The sequence below is a fragment of the Bubalus bubalis genome, chromosome 5 (assembly GCF_019923935.1).
Source record: "Bubalus bubalis isolate 160015118507 breed Murrah chromosome 5, NDDB_SH_1, whole genome shotgun sequence".
Taxonomy (NCBI): Eukaryota; Metazoa; Chordata; class Mammalia; order Artiodactyla; family Bovidae; genus Bubalus; species Bubalus bubalis.
In genome coordinates, this window is record NC_059161.1 from 17238605 (window position 1) to 17260742 (window position 22138).

Sequence of the window (22138 nt, forward strand, 5' to 3'; positions counted from 1 at the left end):
ATGTTTTAAAAAGGTAAGAAAAGAGGGATAAATGATTGTTTTCATACAGGCGATGGTGGGTGGAGATTGGGGCATATGTATCTGGTCGTGAGAAGTCGTATGGCCAGGCAACAGTCTGGAATATTTAAATGAGTGCTAGTCGCCAACAGCGTCTCACAACTATGACATGGCAGTGGGGGTGGGAAGTGATACGGCACAGAACACTAGGCAAGAGGTCAGATCAGGAAGGACTGTGTCATCAGGGAGCGTTTCAAGTCCATCCCTAGTCTCTGGGGGGAGTAAGGTGATCAGATCTGTGTTTTAGTGACCCCCTCCCTCCCCTAGGACACCGGCAGCCATCAAGGTGAGCAATGTCTGGCAGGGCGGGGAGGTGTTTTAAAGCCCCACATTCAATGGAACAACCTGAGGTTTATTCTTAGCTCTTCTCCATGGTTTGTTTTTTTTTAATTTTAATGTTATTTATTTATTTATTTTTTTCACACCAAAACCATTTTATATTGGGGTACAGTCGATTAACAATGTGATAGTTTCAGGTGAACAGTGAAGGGACTCAACTGTACAAAAACCTATTGTACAGCACATGGAACTCTGCTCAATGTTATGTGCCAGCCTGGCTGGGAGAGGGGTTTGGGGGAGAACAGGTGTATGTATATCTCCATGGTTTGTTGATAAATCTGACAATTCTTGTCCATACAGATCAATGTGGCTGAATTGACTGATGAAAACATGAACTTCAGATGATGAATTTGACCAGTCTGATGCCAAATAACTGGGTGGGAGCAAGCGTCTGTTTCAGCCGTGTGTTTCCCTGAGGCACAGACCCGGTCTCCCTTTACCACGGTCTTCACCGGGGTTCCCATGTAGATCTCACTGGGGCAGGAATACCTGTCCTTTCCCTACCTTAGTGAGAGATCAGCAAGAGGTAACGTCTGTAGAATGATTGATTTCCTCAGACACAAAACCCCCTGAAATATCAACTGTCATTGTTATTTGCTCTGATATCAGCTTTTTGTGCAGGTTTTAATTTTATCTGTTCGTTTCAACCAAATTTGAAGTCTCCATGACTACAATAGAAGAACAGAAGGAAAAGAATGCTTTTCTGTTGGAACATCCTAAATGGTATTGTTTCTTGTAAAATGTGAATATTTTAAAGGATGCCCACATTTTTAAAAGGTATAAATGCTGTTCATATGGTGCTCCAAGCCAGGGACATTTTTATGTTCTAGCTGCGGGTGATATGTGAACACATTGAAAAGATGTATCAATAAGGATTCTAGAAACAGACAAAAAGATAGCAGGATTTTACAGTAGAATTCAGATGCAACAAGGTACATTTATTTATCTAGCTTCTAGGACAGGGTCTGGCTCTCTGAGACCTGAGTAATGTGATCAACTGTGGCCAGAAATTGCTGTCCAAGCGGTTTACATCCTGAACGCCTGAGTAAAAATTTCAGAAAAATTTGTCATGTTTTCATGGACTCTTCATGGGTGTATGGTTAACTTTCCCATCATGATTATGACATGATGATGTCCTTGAAAAACATTTTCAAGAGGCAATGAGTGTATTTGAGGCTTTGCAATTAGATTTGAGTTCCAGCTCTGTCATCGACTATTTGTGTGACCTTGGACAAGTCCCTTAACATGCCAGACTCGTCTGTTTGGTGTTTAGTACAAAGCCCACCTTGAGGATTATTATAGGAGATAAGAATATAATATTTATAAAGTGCCTGGCATTTAATAAGCATTTAATTATTATCCTTACTGCTCTTAAACAGCAGAGAGCTGTGCTTGCAGCTACTCAAGAATTTTGATTTCTAAACCTAACACGGTTGAAAATCTCTGGGATGGGGGGAAGCAAAGGAGAAGAATAGGGATTGGCATGGTGAAAAGCCCACTTAGGATTCTGATGCTCAGAGAGCTGAAATCCCAGGTCCTGGCAGCGTCTGGGGATTTTGGGAATTTAGCCAACATACTCAATGGATGTGAGTCTGAGTGAACTCCGGGAGTTGGTGATGGACAGGGAAGCCTGGCGTGCTGCGATTCATGGGGTCGCAAAGAGTCGGACACAACCGAGCGACTGAACTGAACTGACTGACTGACCGGGCTAGCATACCCCTGACTGTTGAGGCAGAAGCCAAGTGCTTGGCACAGAGATTAGGGTGAAGCCAGGCTGCAGCATCACTTAGCTGGATGGTCCCAGAGCTCGAGGTGGGGTCAGTGCTGGCTGACCCTGGTCCCTGAGTAGCTGTCTTGATGTTTTCACTAGTGTGTGTCCCCGGCCACTGCTCAGCCCTCCTTTCCTCCCTCCTGGGTCTTGTCCTAGTCGGGTGTTCTGCTTCCAGTCAGGTACTCAGCCTGTGTCCTATTTCGTTTCTCAGCGTAAGGAGAGCAAACGACTGCATATGTAAGGTATTTGCTAAAAAGGTGGGACCTGTGTTATTCTGAAAAAGACTCTCAGAAACTGGAAGAATGACATTTTGGTGGCAGAACGATAGGCAACAGGTTGATGTTTGGGTCGGGGGCTCTGTGGCGTTTGTGGTTGGGATAAACCAACAGGCACTAGCTACACATTCTGCTCAGAAGGCCTGCTGCTGCTGCTGCTAAGTCGCTTCAGTCGTGTCCGACTTTATGCGACCCCATAGACGGCAGCCCACCAGGCTCCCCCGTCCCTGGGATTCTTCAGGCAAGAACACTGGAGTGGCTTGCCATTTTCTTCTCCAATGCATGAAAGTGAAAAGTGAAAGTGAAGTCGCTCAGTCATGTCCGACTCTTCGCGACCCCATGGACTGCAGCCTACCAGGCTCCTCCATCCATGGAATTTTCCAGGCAAGAGTACTGGAATGGGTTGCCATTACCTTCTCCGTGAAGGCCAGTGCTCACCAAATGTAGTGTTTTTAATTGTGTTCCTCTTGCCTGGAGGAGGTAAATAATCAGGGGCGTGGCTCTGTGCAGGGGGGCATTGGTTCATCACCTGTTCCCTTCCAGTCTGATGCAGTGATGTTACTTGCAGAGCAAGGTGCTTGTGTGATGCTCTACTGCCTCATCTGTCTGCTCAACTCAGGAATCCCATACACGGGGGTGGCTGCCACTGTCTTTATACTTCCTGCTTTGGGACCCACAGCTGTGGTTGTTCTAATGATGCCTCTGGCTTTTTTTTTTTTTTAATGTTTATTTATTTTGGCTTCTCTGGGTCTTAGTTGCGGCGTGCTGGATCTAGTTCCCTGACCAGGGATCAAACCCAGGCCCTCTGCGCTGGGATCTCAGAGTCTTAGCCCCTGGACTGCAAGGGAAGTCCTGCCTTTGGCTTTTTGATGCCTGATGCTCTATACCGACATGAAGTGATGGGTCTGGAGAGGAGAGGCAGAGAGTATTCTATAAATGTGGAAAACGCTACAATGGGAGGTTTATTTTCAGAGACTTTGTGGATTTCCGGGACAATGTGGGAATAATGTTACCGCTGCCTACATTTTTGGAACCATTTTCTGGTTTTCGAGCCCTGTGTTAAGCACTTTTCATGATATACTGGCCAGTTGTTGTTCTTGCTGGACCTGCATTCCTCCTGGTCTCTGCTTACAGCTCTTGATTTTCCTCTTGGGACCTACCCAGCTCCTGGAACAGGTACTCAAGGGGGCTCCTCTTCACTCCATTGGTGAAGCAGGGATTCCCTCCACAGGGTTATGGGGGTGGCCGGACACAGGATGCCTGACACCAGACAGGAGAGACTGATAGAAGTTTATTAGTGACGTGGACTCACAGGCTGGGGGAGGAAGACAGCACAGGCCACACAAACTCACACAGGGGCTGCACACAGGAAAAGACTGATCCAGCAGGGGCTGTGGGAGGCACATTTTATAGTGTCAAGAGGATGAGGTACCTGCTGATTCCCATGTGAGGACGTGATCGGGTTGTTTGAATAATTCCATGAGCTGGCAGAGAACTGAAATCAGCAACTCAAGGATAGGCAGGAATTGCACTTGGTTTGTTTGATAAGGAGGGTCAGTCATTTGGATCAGTTCAGTTCAGTTCAGTCGCTCAGTTGTGTCCGACTCTTTGTGACCCCGTGGACTGTAGCACACCAGGCTTCCCTGTCCATCACCAACTCCCGGAGCTTGCTCAAATTCCTGTCCATCGAGTCAGTGATGCCATCCAACCATCTCATACTCAGTCATCTTCTTCTCCTCCTGCCTTCAATCTTTCCCAGCATCAGGGTCTTTTCCAATGAGTCAGTTCTTTGTATCAGGTGGCCAAAGTATTGGAGCTTCAGCTTCAGGGTCAGTCCTTCCAATGAATATTCGGGACTGATTTCCTTTAGGATGGACTGGTTGGATCCCCTTGCAGTCCAAGGGACTCTCAAGAGTCTTCCCCAACACCACAGTTCAAAAGCATCAATTCTTCAGTGCTCAGCTTTCTTTATAGTCCAACTCTCACATCCATACATGATTATTGGAAAAACCATAGCTTTGACTAGACAGACCTTTGTTGGCAAAGTAATGTCTCTGCTTTTTAATATGCTTGTCTAGGTTGGTCATAGCTTTCCTTCCAAGGAGCAAGCATCTTTTAATTTCATGGCTGCAGTCACCATCTGCAGTGATTTTGGAGTCCAAGAAAATAAAGTCTGTCACTGTTTCCATTGTTTCTCCATCTATTTGCCATGGAGTGATGGGACCAGATGCCATGATCTTAGTTTTCTGAATGTTGAGTTTTAAGCCAGCTTTTTCACTTTCCTCTTTCACTTTCATCAAGAGGCTCTTTAGTTCCTCTTCACTTTCTGCCGCAAGGGTGGTGTCATCTGTATATCTGAGGTTATTGATATTTCTCCCAGCAATCTTGATCCCAGCTTGTGCTTCATTCAGCCTGGCATTTTATATGATGTACTCTGCATATGAGTTAAATAAGAGGGTGACAATATACAGCCTTGATGTACTCCTTTCCTGATTTGGAATCAGTCTGTTTTCCATGTCCAGTTCTAACTGTTGCTTCCTGACCTGCATATAGATTTCTCAGGAGGCAGGTCAGGTGGTCTGGTATTCCCATCTCTTGAAGAATTCTCCACAGTTTGTTGTGATCCACACAGTCAAAGGCGTTGGCATAGTCAGTAAAACAGAAGTAAATGTTTTCTTTTTTTGGAACTCTCTCACTTTCTTGATGATCCAACAGATGTTGGCAATTTGATCTCTGATTCCTCTGCCTTTTCTAAAACCAGCTTGAACATCTGGAATTTCATGGTTCACATACTATTGAAGCCTCTCTTGGAGAATTTTGAGCATTACTTTGCTAGCGTGTGAGATGAGTGCAATTGTACAGTAGTTTGTATGTTCTTTGGCATTACCCTTCTTTGGGATTGGAATGAAAACTGACCTTTTCCAGTCCTGTGGCCACTACTGCTTTTTCCAAATTTTCTGGCATGTTGATTGCAGCACTTTTACAGCATCATCTTTTAGGATTTGAAATAGCTCAACTGGAATTCCATCGCCTCCACTAGCTTTGTTCATATGATGCTTCCTAAGGCCCACTTGACTTCACATTCCAGGATGTCTGGGCTCTAGGTGAGTGATCACACCATCGTGGTTATCTGAGTCATGAAGATCTTTTTTGTATAGTTCTTCTGTGTATTCTTGCCACCTATTCTTAATATCTTCTGCTTCTGTTAGGTCCATACCATTTCTGTCCTTTATTGTGCCTATCTTTGCATGAAAAATCATTTGGCTAGGGGGCCCTATTTGCAGGAGCAGAAAGGGAGGAGAATTGTGGTTAGATCAGTCAAAGCCCTCCAACTTTCCCCAGATGTCAAGGCACATATAATACTGGGTCTTAATTTTAAATTCTTTTTTTGGGGGGCTGCACTGCATGGCATGTGGGATCTTAGTTCCCTGACCAGGGATCAAATCTGTGACCCCTGTATTAGAAGAATGGAGTCTTAACCACTGGATTGCCAGGGGAAATCCCTGGGTCTTAATTTTAGGCTTTATGCTGCTGCTGCTAAGTCGCTTCAGTCGTGTCCGACTCTGTGTGACCCCATAGACAGTAGCCCACCAGGCTCCCCCATCCCTGGGATTCTCCAGGCAAGAACACTGGAGTCGGGTGACATTGCCTATACCACACATGTAATTTCTGTGTCCTCCACCATTAACAAAGACAGGTGTGTGATCTGTCCTGGACCTATCAGGCTCTTTCTCTTGCAAATACAAAACCTGAGTTGAGTGAAACAAGGTGGGAACAGAGAATGGAGCTGATTAATCCCAACAGGGCTGCCCTAAGGACAGTGTTCATTACTGTAACCTGGAGTCTTGGTGTTTCCCAGCCTTTTCTAGGACCTCAGCATCTAGTTTTTTCCCTTCACCCTGTGTGCTATCTTGTTGGATAAGCTGTCCAGAGTTGGGGTCTGTTGCTGTAGGTGTTTCATGCTGATTGGACACCATGACTGCTAAGGGACACATAATTTTTGTTATCTCTATTTTAAAGAGGAGAAAACTGAGGCAAAGAAATGTCGAAGTTGCTTGAGCTTACAGAGCAATTAAGGGGCAGGGGTGAGATTTGAAAAAATAAGAATTAACTTGACAATAGTTTGCAACTCAGTATCTTTTTCTTAAAGTCAGGGAGTAGGTAGCTTGTCCCAAGTAGACAGGGGAAGGCCAGTGAGTGTTATCCAGGGCCAAAGCCTGGTCATCCCATGGTATGTCATACAGTCTTTGGCCCTTTGGAGTAACTTGCTGTTCACCAGGAGCGAAGGAAATGCAGTCCTTGGATCCTAAAGGCGATCAGATGTGAGGTGCCACCTAGATGTGGAGACTGTAATTAGAGAGAGGAAAGGTCTTTGTCTTCAACTGGCTCAGATGGGTTTGAGCCAGGTGTACATTCTGACCCCAGTGGCAAGGGTGTGCATATGTGTGTGTGTGTGTGTGTGTGTGTGTGTGTGTCTGTGTGTGTGCAGATGTGCACGTGCACTTGTACATATTCATAGTTCAGATTCTTAATCTTTTCCTTCACTAAGCACTCGAGCCTGGTCTTTGGTAAGCAAAGAGAGAACAGCTGAGGAGGGCAAAATTGGTTCGAGTGGAAATGATGAGATCCTAGGTTTTTCCACTAAAATATAAGACCCATAAAATTAGGAAAGTGAGAGTAGACAATATCCTATAAGGAATAAAAAAAACACCCAACTTATACATAAAAGCACATCTGCAGAAGTAGGAAGAAAATCAGGGAAAAGAGGAGCCTCTCAAACCAAAGAAAGAAAAAGGAGGAGAAGGAGGGCGGTTAGGTCACTCTTCCTTTCTGGGTCACAGGATGCTGGCCGGCCGAGTGTTCCGCACAGGGGAGTCCTCTTTCCACTGTGCTCTGTTTGCACAGAGCTGCTTTTAGGGGAGCTGTGCGTCAGCCAGCGGATGCTGGGAGCACCGTGTCCCCTTGGATGTTCAGAGGTCGGCACTTCAGGACACGAAGCTCTGGGCTGTGGGCGGAGAACCGCTGGTAGCCTTGAGCCTTGTTCTCCGCCTGAGCCCCAGTTGACTCCCAGGAGTTTGCAGTCTGTGGTTCTTTTCTTTTTAATATTTATTTGGCCATGCCAGGTCTTAGTTACAGCACGTGGAATCTTTGATCTTTGATGTGGCAGGTGGGGTCTAATTCCCTGACCAGGGATCGAACCTGGGCCCCCAGCACTGGGAACATGGAGTTTGAGCCACTGGACCACCAGGGAAGTCCCCAGTCTGTGATTCTTCAGCGTCTGAGTGCCCTGATGCAGAAGGACACAATGGGTCTCTGGAGCCAGTCTGGTGTTAGGAGAGATGGAGTTGTGCTAACACACGCGGAGCTAAAATTACCCTGCCCTTATTTCTGCAGCTGAAAGACACATACTGTGCAAGTCATGGGTATTATGCTGTCAGTCCATGGATGGCTTCAAGGCCCTTGTCTGAACCCTGATTTCATCCCAGGGTGGGGGAGCCCAGGCACGCCTCCGTGGAGACGGCAGCTCTCTGGCTCAGGGCTAACAGCTGACCTGTCAGTCTCTCCTGCGTGCCTCTCCTTGAAGGACACTGTGGGGCCCAGGCCAGGGTTTCCTTTCCACCACCTCCTGGGAGGTGCTGTGGGCAGAAACTCTGTAGTCACGTTGCATTGTTTAGGGAAGAGGCTGGAGTGAAGACACACGAACAACTGAAATAAAGTGCACACTAAATGCAATGTGCTTGAATCAACCCCCAATCACCCCCTACCCCTCACCCTGGTTCATGGAAAAATTGTCTTCCATGAAACCCATCCCTGATGCCAGAAAGACTGGGGATCCATGCTCCAAGCCATGTGGGGTTGTCATGTTCTTTTCTTGTTCTTACCAATACTTAGTTTTAGAACGGGATCTGAAACAAATTCTCACTGAGATGTAAATGACAGACAGTCTAAAGTGTTACCTCTTCAGGGGAATTTGGCTTTGGAAATAAAATACTCCCACATTAATTTCAAGAGTAGAGAAGGCATTTCTGGGGATATCAGGTCTTCCTACCTAGGTGGTTAATTACCTGCTCGATCTTGGTGTTCAAATCTCCACCTGCTCAGCTTAGCAGGTGGCATTGGTTAGTACCAGTTATAAAGAGGAATCAGAGTCTTTATAAGATGTACTTTTGAAAAGTTTCTCAGGGACCCTGGGGCACTAAATCTCCTGTCCTCTCTCCCTCCCTCGCTCCCAAAACTCTTCAGTTATAGGAGAAGCTATAAAGCAGGTGTCTGCTTTTCCCTTGCTAAGTGATGCTTTACAAGAGGCATTTCTGGAAACTCATGCAGGAACTAGAAGGGTTTGCCAGTCCTCCTAGATACGGCCTTTTTTAGAAGGGACTTCACTCTCTACATCTCTGGTCCTTTTATTTATATTGTCACTTGCTTGTTTACGATGCAAACATTGACTCTTACCTTAGTATTTATTCCATGAATACTAGGGGATAATTTCTAAGGCTTTGGCTTCAAGTCCATCCACATGAATGCAGAATGTCCTAAAGTAGACTTTTTTTTTTTAATTGTGATACAAAGTACGAATATACCTAATATATATGTCATTTCACATAACAACCCTTATTTCCACTATGTGTAAAAGATGTTGTTTGACCTCTGAACCGAGCTCAGTGGTGTCCTAGGTCACCTGCAGTGAGGAGGCACCTGGCTGGCACGTGTACAAGTGAGCCTCTGTGCTGGGTGCCTCGGACCTTGCTGCTGATCATGTCTGGGTAAGCCTGGGAAGAGGTGCCTTCTGAGAGTCCCTCGCTCATCCCTAACAGGGGGCTGCCGTCTCTCCCACAACAGACCACGGACAGCCAGGGTGCTTTCCCAGGAGTGGGGGCAGCGAGGATGGATCTGGGATTCCCACCCAGCAAGTGACACGCACACACAATCCACTTCACCAGTTCCTCTGGCCATCATGGAAACAGCAGCAAGCGGGTAGAAAGGAATCTGTTTTCCTAGGAGAATCTGGGTGGAAGGCTAGTGTTATGGAGTCACAGTTTTGTCCCACTTTGCGTGTGGGTCCACCATGGCTCCTGCCCCTCACTGCTTTCCCCATGTCGGCACACTTTTCTTCCCTGGATGATTGAGTTGGGGAAGGCTCCTGCCCCCTGAAGGTTTCTCAGGTGTCTCAGCGGTAAAGAACCTGCTGGCCAATGCGGGAGATGCAGGTTTGATCCCTGGGTCAGGAAGATGCCCTGGAGAAGGAAATGGCAACTCATTCCAGTATTTTTGCCTGGAAATTCCACTAGACAGAGGGGCCTGTTGGGCTACAGTCCATAGGGTCGCTAAGACTCAGACATGACTTAGTGACTGAGCACGCATGCCTGTCCTTTGAGGGACAGTGTCGCAGATTTCAGGCCTAGGAATGTAAGCCAAAAGCAAGGCTGCGACTGTGATGGGCCTGCCAGGAAGCGCCTGAACTGAGGACATGTGACACATCGAATGTTTGCTTCCTCAGTGATTAACTCATCAGTAAATTCAGACACACCGTCTCAAGGGGAAACGTCTCCAACCCATTATTGTGAACGCCCGTGTACCCTGGGAAGTGATTCCTCTGCTGTCTTCTACAGGCTGAAAAATGTGTGTTTTATGCAATCAGAGAAACAAAGAAAATCATAGTATAGTTCCTGGAGGAATCCTTATTTATCTGAGTCTCATTAGATCAAAAGCCATTTAGGGTCTGCTGATAATTTGGGTTAAAATCAGTGCTATTTAGGCTCATATTTAAAGCTGCAGTGAAATCTCAATTGTATGAACACCAAATGTGAATATACCCTTCCTGAGAAGATGGCAAGCTTCTTTAAGGCAGACCATATTTCTCATACTTACTTTCTAACTCCTGCAAAACCAAGAGCTGTGTGCCACCATTTGTTGCCGCTCAATAAATATTTGTTAAATGAATGATGCAATTTGTGGCTTAACTCCTACAAATTTTAATCTCAAGCCTGCTTTTCTCAACACTCGGCCCACTCTCTGAACCCCGCCCTGACTTCCCAGTCAATGTGTGCTGAGGAAATGCAAACAAAACGTAATTAGGAAGGTAAATCTACTGCAAAGCGCACACACACAAACAAATGTAGGCCAAAGGCAAATTTAAATGGTTTTTCCAAATTGCCTGCGTTTATTATCCCTGACCCTGCGCTGGCCCAATTTTTACAGATAATCAGGTTAGAGCTGATATTGGTTCTGTATTTCCACTTCAGGACAGAGGGGGAAGGTGGGAGGATGCTGTGAGCATGGATCAGGAGAAAATAAAGTTAGAAAAACCCAGGAGTTGTGTGGAGTCAAAGACACAAAAACGAAAGGGATAGCATTTTTCTTAGCTGAAGTCTATGCCAATTTACGTTTTGTCTTCCCCTCCACAAGCCCTATTTCTGTTTTCTGTCTTATCGGGTTCGCTCAGGGTTGGGGCGTGGGGAGTGGGCAGGTAGGGTTTGTGAGACCAGAGCAGTTTGTTATCTAGACTAGTGTCATCTCCTCTGGGGACGATAAAACTTCGCCAGCCTCCAGGGAGCAGTTCTGGTTTTTGCCTTTGCTACCACCCAAGCATCTCTCACAGAAATTTGGGTTGTAGGACAAAGTGCCCCTTCCCCTTCCGAGGATGCTCTACAGAGGTTGAAGCCTGGAGGGCAAGGTCAGGGCTCTGACTGGGAATTGGATACTCAGTCTGGACCATTCAGAACCCCTCTATCTTGTCCAGCCTTGCAGAGGGCATGGCACTTGACAGGTACTGACAATGAATGAATGAACAGGAGAATGCATGAATGAACTTGCTGGAAACAAGTGCTCCTGCCCTTTTTCATGGACCTGCATATTCCGATGACCCAGTGCACTCCCATTTAGCACAGGTAACTTACTGGCCATGGACTTGCGCTTAGTGGACTGTGCTCTCATGTTAGCTGGCTGTCTATTTGGTGTAAATCAAGGGACAAAAGTTTTCAATCTCCTTCAAAGTATGTGGTCATCTCCCACTGATCCATTCCTTTGACCTGGTCTGAAATTCCTATCATGATTATCAACGGGGTTAGGCAACAAAGCTGAAGAGTTGAATTTCTTTAGGAAGTCACTGGAAAACTGTAACATTTATTTATTTAGGAAGACACAGATAATGTAAATATTTTACTTAGGATTGGACTTTTAACTCTCTCCCAGGTTAGCTGGTTGATCCCTTTGCTAACAAGTACATGAAATATAAGGCAAAAGCTATAAAAGCAGAGAAACCAGCAGTGATCAGGAAGAATGTAAGGACAGGGACAGCTCAAGGGTTTCAGCTCAAAGGTTGACTGGACTCTGAAGGGGAAACCTCTGCCTCTTTAGATAGAGGGTCCTGCTTTCTGATTTTACCCAGACTTTGCCCCCTCCTCAGCTGGAAGTCAAGATCCTTTGTAAGTAACATTCAATTTTCCAGGCTGCTAGACAGGAGGAATGCTTCTAAGAGTATTCTTGAGGTCAACCCTGTAATCCTAGCTCCTCTGAGGAGCAGTCACTCCCTCTGATGTAAGCGTTGCAGGAACCTCTTTTATGGTACACCCAGAGGGGCAAAAAGTTGCAGTTGTTGCAAGGGAAGATTGGAAGATGGCCCGAGAGAAGTGATAACTCAAATCTGCCTTTTCTTCTGACACCTGGGTGTTTTCTAAATGCAGCTGTTATAATATTATAACATAACAGCTCAAAGACAACATAATTCTGCTCAAAGACACCCAATGTTTGTTTTTGTCAATCAGCTCGAACTCCCACTCTTCTACTCTATGCCTCTAATGTCAAACTTATTTGTCATCTTATTTGGGTTAGAGCAACAGATAGGGGGAAGAAGAGGCCTGAAAGTCATGTGGGATACATTTAGTAGATTTTCAGGAAAATTAAGTACATGTACATGACAAATTTTTGACATTCACAATATTTATTAATTGGTTTATTAGAATGGGGAGGATTGGAAAGAATATTTGACTGGGACTGGGAAAACTTGAATATGAATCCCAGCTCTGCTGTATTACTCACAATAAATTCTTAGATAATTTCGTTTTCTTTTGATGTCTCAATTTCCTCAAAGTTATTTGCTTAACTTACTGGATTGTTGTGGTGATCAAAGAAGATGAGTGGAAAAGAGTCCTTTCAAGTGATAAAATTTCAATTCAAAGTACTTTCAAACACAAAATTACATCAGTTAACAAAAATTAGAGATTTCATTAATTTTTAGGTGAAGTGCTATTTCAGTTTTTTTCATACTTGATAAAATGAGAAATCGAATAAAAAGTATTCAGTCTTCCTGAGACACCTCTGGATCCAGGAATGCTGCTGTTTTATGGAGGCTGGTGGCTCAGATGGTAAAGAATCTGCCTCCAATGAAAAAGACATGCGTTTGATCCTTGGGTCGGGAAGATCCCCTGGAAAAAGGAATGGCTACCCACTCCAGTATGCTTGCTTGGAGAATCTCATGGACAGAGGAGCCTGGTGGGCTACAGTTCATGTGGTTCCAAGGAGTTGGACATGACTGAGTGACCAAACGTACATACACACATGGAACTTAGAGGGTGAGAGAGGCATCATGCATCCTCTGTAGGCAGAGTTCACCTGAAGAGGGACCTCAGGTCTTGGCTAGAATATTGCCCGGGACTGACACCTCTTTCTCTCAAAGGGGAAGCCGAAAAGAGTGATACTCTTGGTTACATTTTAGGGCAGAAATGCTAAGGGGTCAGAGATTAGTGTGCTTATTAAAATACACAGGGACAAAGTGACGCAATGATTTGTAGAGTGTGTGTGGGAAGGGTGTTTTTGAGGGTCGGGTTGGGGTGAGCGGTTACACCTGCTTCCTTCCATTTTCCAGGGCAAATGACTTCAGCTGCTGCCCAGCAACAGCCGGTTCATCAAAGCCTTTGAGAACAGCTTTGAAAAATGTGTCAGCCAATAGGCGGGCAGGACCAGCCTGGCAGCTGAGAGACCCCCTCGCTGGAGCGGAGACTTGGGTAGGAGCAGATGGAGGCCTTCCTCCCCTTGGCTGGCTCTCAGGGCATGCAGGCACTCAGGGCTCAGAAGCTCAGACCAGGGCAGATCCTTGCCCTTGGCCCACAGCTCCAGGAGGAGTTTCTCCTAAGCCCCTCTGAGGTTTCCTCAGTGGGTGTGAGGCGCCGGATCTTATCCAGGGCAGGCACCCTGCAAAGGTTTGCTCTCCCATTACATTTGCCTCGAGTCCTCTCACGTGTCATTAATCAAGCTGCTGAACCGAGCCGGCTCTGCTGGAGCACGGCATTCATTATAGTCCTCAAGGGATTCATTTCTCTAGATTCCAGACCTCTTGGCTCTCGGAATAGAGATATCTGTGCTGCCAGGAAGGCCCCAAGTCTGCAGGCCACTCCGGGGACTTTCCTCGCGTCCCCATCCCCAGGTTCTGTGAATCCCCTTCCAATTCTCAGGGTCCTCGCAGTGAGGAATCTGGCTTTGGGAAGTGGCAGTGCAGGAAGAAGGGCCTCCCACAGGGATCTGTATGGGAGTTTCTGTGGACACAGCCGCATGGCAGGGATCTAGCCTTGTTTTGTAAAAGGTTTTTCGCTTTCCCTATGGCAAATGCTGGGACGACTCTGTCCTTTTCTTTTTCAGAACCGGTGCAACTTTGAACACTGGAAAAAGAGTCTGCTCAGTTAGCAGGTTCACCCTCACCTAAATAATACTGCTGATTTTTTACATATACAAAAAGGAGATATCTTGGGGAAAGGTATATATGGCTTTAATTTTAGGGGGAAAATAATTACACATCAGGGAAGGACTTAGGTTTCTTCTCGGACTTTATGGAAATATTTTTTGGCTTTCCAGAGAGAAGGGATCATTTGCTCTTCCAGGAAAATTCAAGGAGATTGTAATAATAATAATAACTTTAATGAGCATTTATGTCTGGCAGGCATTACTGCAAGTGTAACCACTTGTGAGAGCTGTTTTATGGATATTAAAAACTGAGGCACAGGGACTTCTCTGGCTGTCCAGTGGCTAGGACTCTGTTCTCTCAATACAGGGGGCCCAGGTTCGATTCCCGGTCAGGGAACTAGATCCTGCATGCCGCGACTAAGTGTTCTCATGCTGCAACAATGCTGCATGCCGCAAGACCCAGCACAGCGAAATAAATATTTAAAAACAAAAACAACTTAGGCACAGCAGGGTAAAGTCACCTGCCTAAACTCACACAGCTTTTAATTGGTGGAGCTGGGATGCAAACCAAAGCAGCCTGGCTCCAGAGTCTGCCCTCTTAACTCCTATAACGAACACAGTTAAACAAAAAACAAAGAAACAAACCAAGTAACGAGCAGATGATGCAGCTCCTTATTCAAAGGCTATCCACCCATTTGTAGGTTTTCATGGGTTTGGCTTCTTTTCCTTGATTTTATATTTTTCTCCTCTCTGTTGTCCAGCAGCCCCTGTTCCAGAGGGTGGCAGGGCAAAGGAGAGACAGGGAACTCAAATCCATCACTTTCAGTGATCATTAGTCATTCTAGCAAATGTCAAGTGAGAAAAACAATTGGTTAATTTGTGTCATCCTTTTCAGTAGTACCTCTAATTCCCTTAATTAGAGACAATAGCACGCTGAACTTTTTGGAAACCCTACCAGTTCTCAGGCCTTACTTTTCTCTGATTTCATTTGGATCATTTTCATAAACAAGGTGGTGACCCACAGCAACACTTTGTCAGTTACAAGGCTCCATCCATCAATTGAAAAAGGAATCATGTTTCAATATATCTATTTTTTGAGGGGCATTGGTGGGAGTGGGGGGTTACCAGTCTTAGCACATTAGACATACTTGCTGATTGTAAGACATCTTAGCTACAGACATGTTAAAATGTGAGCAAGAATGGGTTTCAGAATTGAGAAGGTAGAGTATTTTATTTTTATTGTTCAACAAGAAATAAACCTTGTTAAGGTAGCATTTTGTAAAGGTTCTTCTTACGTGGTCTGCCCTCTCTGGGTATCAGAATTTTGATTACAGTTTTCAGCTGGAGTTCAGCCTGGTTCAGATATCTATTTTTAGCAATAGCTTAAGGGTTTTTTCTTTTTTTTTTTTTCATGACAAGAGGAGGATTACTTAAGAATAAGAGAACTGACTCATGGAAGGGGTTTGAGTTTCTCTCTTGTTAAGAAGGGGCTGGCTTCAAGGGTTGCCTTCCTAATGAGCTAGAAGTTAAGTGGAGAGTCTTATCTGAGGCAAAAGAGTTGAAAACCTCAGAGAGGTGAGCCAGGTTTGAGATCAGGGAAAGCAAAGATTCAAATTCCAGAAATAAATTCAAATACCAAGAATGTGGTAGATTCGTCATAAAAACAGCCCCATTCCTTAGCCTTTCCCTATACTCTTGCCTTTATGATGTGACTTTGTAGCCCTTCTCATCAAGTGTGGTGTCTGTTTATAGTCTTGAATCTCTTCTGGCCTTATGACACTTGGTTTGGCAAATAAAGTATGGCAGAGTAAGGTTGTACCAGTGCCAAGCCTGGGCTTCAGGAGGTCTTTGCACTTCTGGTCTTTTCCTTGGGACCTTACCTCTGCCAAGAAAAGCTTGGGTAGCCACATGGTTGATGAGCAACATGTATCCTTCATCATAGCCAATAGACCTTCAAGTACCAGGCATGCTGGTGAGACCATCCTAGACCAACCAGGCCCTGCTGACCCACCAGTTGACTTTGGATTCATGGGCCAGCCTAACCAAGATCAGCCAAGTCTGGCCCAAATCATCAGAACCAGCCAGATGACTCAGAGATCCGTAATCAATAACCAATGGTGATTATTTTAAGTTGCTAAGATATTGAGTGGCTTGTTACACAGCAGTAACTAACTGATGACAAAGACCAAATACAGGATTGAAATTAGGGCATCAGACCTAAGGGTACTTAGAGTAACAGAGACTAGGTTTGGAGCAACAGCTGATCAAAAACAAAAGATGGGCTTAGAGGGTCATTGTTGAGAACGGCCTTGCAATATATATGACTTAACTTCATAAACAGCAGGTAGATGCTTAAATTAGATAAGTTTTGATACAGGGACAGAGGCAGGGTAGGGAGAATGAAACCCAAGACAAGCAACCAAGATTGCTTTGTTTATAGAAGTATGCCTAACATTGGTATCCTTAGCATAATGCCTGACCCTAGCAAGTGCTAAATAAATAAAAATTGATTAAATTAATAAGTAAAATCTCTTTCTAGTAGAAATTTCACTTGTTCTTTCTTTCATCCTTTCGATGGATTTTATATTAAGCACCATATATGGCCACCTCATGAGAAGAGTTGACTCATTGGAAAAGACTCTGATGCTGGGAGGGATTGGGGGCAAGAGGAGAAGGGGACGACAGAGGATGAGATGGCTGGATGGCATCACTGACTCGATGGATGTGAGTCTGAGTGAACTCCGGGAGCTGGTGATGGACAGGGAGGCCTGGCGTGCTGCGATTCATGGGGTCTCGAAGAGTCGAACATGACTGAGCGACTGAACTGAACTGAACTGAATGGGTGTACATGCTCATAAGTGGGCAGACATATGGGCACAATCCTATATAAGTTTTGAAATTCTATATCTACCACATTATGTATGTAAACAATTTACTAAGCATTTATCTTAAGCATGTGCTTATGTACATCAACCTGTAATGGGTTCTGATATTTACCTCCAAAAGGGCTGGGTGTGGACTGAAATGTCTCTTCTATTCAAGCTGTTGTTTTGTTGCTCAGTCATGTCTAATCGTTTGTAATAATAATTACATGGGAGGAGCCCTCTAGGCTCCTTTGCCCATGGGATTTCCCAGGCAAGAATACTGGAGTGGGTTGCCATTTTCTTCTCCAGGGGATCTTCCCAACCCAGGAATCAAACCTGCATCTCCTGTACTGGCAGATGGATTCCTTACCACCGAGCTACAGGGGAAGCCCCTCTGTTCAGGCTAGAACTCTCTTATTCTTTCTTTGACTTCTGCAAAGCCTATGGACCATATCTGGGTCCCAGGATACTCATGTCAGATATTAGTCTGGGATGTAACAAATGCTTTCTTAAATGGTTGTTCAAGAATGATCATAGGTAGTTTTGCAGTTGCTCAAAATTCAGATAGGATTCCTGAGCTCCAAGAGCTGCACAGTGCTGAGTAAACTGAAATGTAGGAAAGTTTGTTTGCCTTCAAAGTGCTCTGTAAAATGTGAATTGTGGCTAGTTATTGCATGTTTATTTTTGTGATGTTGCAAATGTATCTCACTGGGATCTACTGTAGTGATGGGAGGGGTTGGGACCTGCTCCTGGGCTGGTTTCCAGAGTCAATATGGAAAAGGACTAATCCCTTTAGCAAAGGTAATGGATGCTTAAGACTTGATGCTTTTGAACTGTGGTGTTGGAGAAGACTCTTGAGAGTCCCTTGGACAGCAAGGAGATCAAGTCAATCCTAAAGGAAATCAGTCCTTGAATATTCATTAGAGGGACTGATGCTGACACTGAAGCTCCAATACTTCGGCCACCTGGTTCGAAGAGCCAACTCTTTGGAAAAGACCCTGATGCTGGAAAAGATTGAAAGATTGAAGGCAGGAGGAGAAGGAGATGACAGAGGATGAGACGGTTGGATGGCATCACCAACTCAATGGACATGAGTTTGAGCAAACTCTGGGAGATGGCGAAGAACAGGGAAGCCTGGTGTGCTGCAGTCCATGGGGTCTCAAAGAGTCAGACACGACTGAGTGACTGAACAACAACAACAACAACAACAATGAATGCTGAGGTAGCTCCTAGGTGTTCTTGTCAAACACCTTCTCTGATTATGGTCTTTTGTTATTCTACTCTTTGTTTCATGTTGCAATGATGCAGCCCATCTGTAGGTTTCAAATACAACCCATTTATGCATGCATGTGTGTTCAGTTGCTCAGTTGTGTCCAACTCTTGTGACCTCATGGACTGTAGCCTGCCAGGCTCCTCTGTCCATGGAATTTTTCAGGCAAGAATACTAGAACAGTTTGCCATTTCCTCATCCAGGGGATCTTCCCAACCCAGGGATTGAACATGTGTCTCATGCATCTCCTGCATTGGCAGGCAGATTCTTTACCACTTGGAAAGCCCAATCCATCTTTGACTGTATCCAGTCAAAGGTACAGTTATCACTCATCACAAAAAATGAGAGAAAAAACTAATAATCCAGTGTGTGTATGCATGCATGCGTACTTGTGTGTATACATGTGTATGTGTGTATATATTTCTTTATATCAGTTTCTAAGTACCTAAAAATGGATTAAAAGTTTCCAATTGGGCTTTCATGGGAAGAATCCTTCATTCTAAGATGATGTCCTTCATACTTTTTTGGCAGTAAGATTATTTTTTAAAATAATGGTAATAGCAGATAACCACTTTTAATGTTCTTCTTTGGAAAAATAAAGACTGATGATCCTATGGTTGCTGCCTGGGAATTTTATAAATTTACCAGGACCATGATTTACCGGTCTGGAAATCACTTAAAGGCTACACTAGGAAGTGTAAAAGATACAGAAGGATGACTCCTTGCTCTCTGTGTGAGTGTGCTAAGTCACTTCAGTCATGTCTGACTCGTTGCAACCCTATGGACTGTACCCCACCAGGTTCCTTTAAAGGATACTCTATGCAAGCATATTGGAGTAGGTTGCCATGCCCTCCTCCAGGGGATCTTCCCGACTCAGGGATTGAACCCACCACTCTTTATGTCTCCTGCATTGGCAGGTGGGTTCTTTACCACTAGGGCCACGTGGGAAGCCCCTCCTTGCTCTCTAAGAGCAAGCAATCCCTGTGAGACAATTAGACATTTGGACAAAATATTGAATAGCTGGCAAGAAGTTAACTTCCAAAGCTATGCTCAGGAAATGGACTATGTCATGATAGGTGAGTAAATTAACATACTTATTATATTCAAGAAAAAAATTAACTAATCTGAGGTAAAAAAATGGTTGATGAAGGTTTCAGAAGAGACCAACACAAATCACCTTTGTCATAAAACCTGGGTTTCATTAGTGGCCAATGTCAATTTTATTCATTAATATTAGAAATGAAGTTGGGGTAGTAGATACATTAAAATTGGCTGATGTGCGAGGAAAGGAGCTGGAAATACCCAGAATGGGTTTGAAATCTGGGCTACTCCATGATGTATGAGTGAGCTTTTGCTGTGTAACGTAATATCCTAAAACTAAAGCAAAATAGCTTAAAACAAAAATCTTTTATTGGGTCATAATTACATGGGTCAGCTGGGCAATCCTGCAGGTTTGTGCAGTTTAGTCAACCTTGGTTGGGCTTGTTCATGTATCAAGTCAGCTGTGGGTTGGATGATGGCTGGATTATCTACTATGGATTATCTACTATCTACTATGACCTCACCTGACTGATAGTTGACTGGCTGTTGACTGGACCAGTAGTAGTGACTGGGTCACATGTTTCTATTCGTCCAATAAGCTCTTCACATGAAGACCATAGGAATCCAAAGTAGCAAGAAAGAGCAAGCCCCAGTTTGCAAGTACGTTTGAAACCTCTATTGCATCCCATTTGTTCCATCCTCTAAGCAAAATCTTCCCAACTCGTTTGCCTCGTGTATACTTCAATGTGCCCAAACATTTCTTCCCTCAGCGTTTGGGCAACGTGGCAGGGCCGTGGACCCCACTTTCTCCAGTGTTCCATATAAATTTATTTTTTACAACCAAAGTAAATATATTTATATCAAAGAACCTAGAGAAATTAATCAGTGTAATACAACCAAAAAAGAAATCTCTCGCAGGTTGGAGATGCTATTGGAACTTTGCAGAAAGGACACCCAAGAGAAAAGGGTTATATTTTGAATGCAAATGTGATTCATTGTTCTCATAAATTGCTATTCAATCATGCAAAATCTGAGATTCAGAAGGAAAAAAATCTTGAGAAGGTTATGAACTCTTTTATCGATCTTTTTGCTAAATAGATCCATATTTTTAAAAATTTCATTGCAATATAATTGACATGTAACACTAGTTTCAGATGCACAGCATATTGATTTGATATTTGTATGAATTGTGAGTTGATGAGCACAGTTGCTGCTGCCGCTGCTAAGTCGCTGCAGTCGTGCCCAACTCTGTGTGACCCAATAGATGGCAGCCCACCAGTCTCCTCTGTCCCTGGGATTCTCCAGGCAAGAACACTGGAGTGGGTTGCCATTTCCTCCTCCAAGGCATGAAAGTGAAAAGTGAAAGTGAAGTCGCTCAGTCGTGTCCGACCCTTAGCATGGACCGCAGCCTACCAGGCTCCTCCGTCCATGGGATTTTCCAGGCAAGAGTACTGGAGTGGGGTGCCATTGCCTTCTCCGGATTAGCACAGTAAGTCTAGTTAAAATCTGTCACCACACATAGTCATAAAATTTTTTTTCTTGTGAGTAGAATTTTTAAGGCTTATTCTCTTAGCAAGTTTCAAATATCCAACACAATACCATTAACTATTGTCAGCATCAGTCAGCTCAGTTCAGTTGCTCAGTCGTGTCTGACTCTATGTGACCCCATGGACTGCATGCAGAAGACAGGCTTCACTGTCCATCACTGGCTCCCAGAGCTTACTCAACCTCATGTCCATCGAGTCGGTGGACTCGGTGCATTCGATATACAAACAAACATCGAATCAGTATGTTGTACGCTTGAAACTAGTGTTACATGTCAATTATATTGCAATGAAATTTTTAAAAATATGAATCTACTGTCACCATGGTGTATGGTAAACATTATATCCCCTGACTTGTTTATATTATATCTAGAAGTTTGTACATTTTGACTCCCTTCACCCATTTCACTCAACCCCCCATCTGTTCACCAATCTATTTCTCTGTGTCTATGCGTTTTTCTTTTTTTCAGCTTCCATATAAGATTACATGGTATTTACTCTTCTCCATCTGACTTGTTTCACTTAGCCTAATGCCTGTTGTTGCACTGATGCTGACCTCTGATTTCTCCATCCTCTTTCACCTAGTTGATGTTGTTTTTAAGTCGCTCAGTCGTGTTCAACTCTTTGCCACCCCGTGGACTGTAGCCCGCCAGGCCCCTCTGTCCATGAGACTCTCCAGGCAGAAATAGTTCAGTCAGTTGCCATTTCCTTCTCCAGGGGATCCTTCTGACCAAGGGATGGAAACTGCATCTCCTGCGTTGGCAGCAGATTCTTTTTTCCTCCAGTCCTTCTCTACTCAGCATCTCCTCAAACCTAGATCTGATAATGCAAATGATTTGACCAACATTGCTTTGTTTAAACTTTTTTCTTTCTTTCTTTTTTTTTTTTTTACTATCTGTTTGCAATGTACCCATTAATTTACATCCTCCTCTGCGGCCTCCTATCACACTCTACTTTCTACTCCAGCCTCCCTTGAAAGAGTGCTCACTGTTCCCCAACCCCCTGAGGGCACCTCTAGACTCTTTGCCTTTGCCCAGGCTGTTCCTCAGCCTTGAATTCTCCTCTCACTAAACTCCACGGGTCAAAATCCACTGGTCACCTTCAACATGCAGGTCAGATGAGGCTTCCTGGGAGAGGACCTGGTGGACTTGGTCTCTCCCTCCTCCAGCGTTTCTGTGTCACCCTTTGAAGTCCTTAGCCCCCTTATCTATGAGTTAGCATCACTTACTTAAAGCTCTCTTTCTTCTGGATCACCTGAGACATGACAAGGATGCCTCAGTCATGTTTGCAACCCCCACGAC

At 44.6% G+C, this 22138-nt stretch overlaps 1 protein-coding gene across 3 annotated transcripts in view; it reads left to right on the forward strand.

The window, feature by feature from the left end:
- The first annotated feature begins 12265 nt into the window (after positions 1-12265).
- Positions 12266-22138, forward strand: part of RGS8 (regulator of G protein signaling 8) — a 58734-nt gene continuing 48861 nt past the window's right edge. The window contains exon 1 of one of the 3 annotated variants that reach the window (XM_044942752.2): positions 12266-13445. The gene's annotated coding sequence lies outside the window, so the exon portion shown is untranslated. The remainder of the gene's footprint in view (positions 13446-22138) is intronic. The other 2 variants (XM_025285515.3, XM_044942750.2) reach the window with 2 other exon arrangements.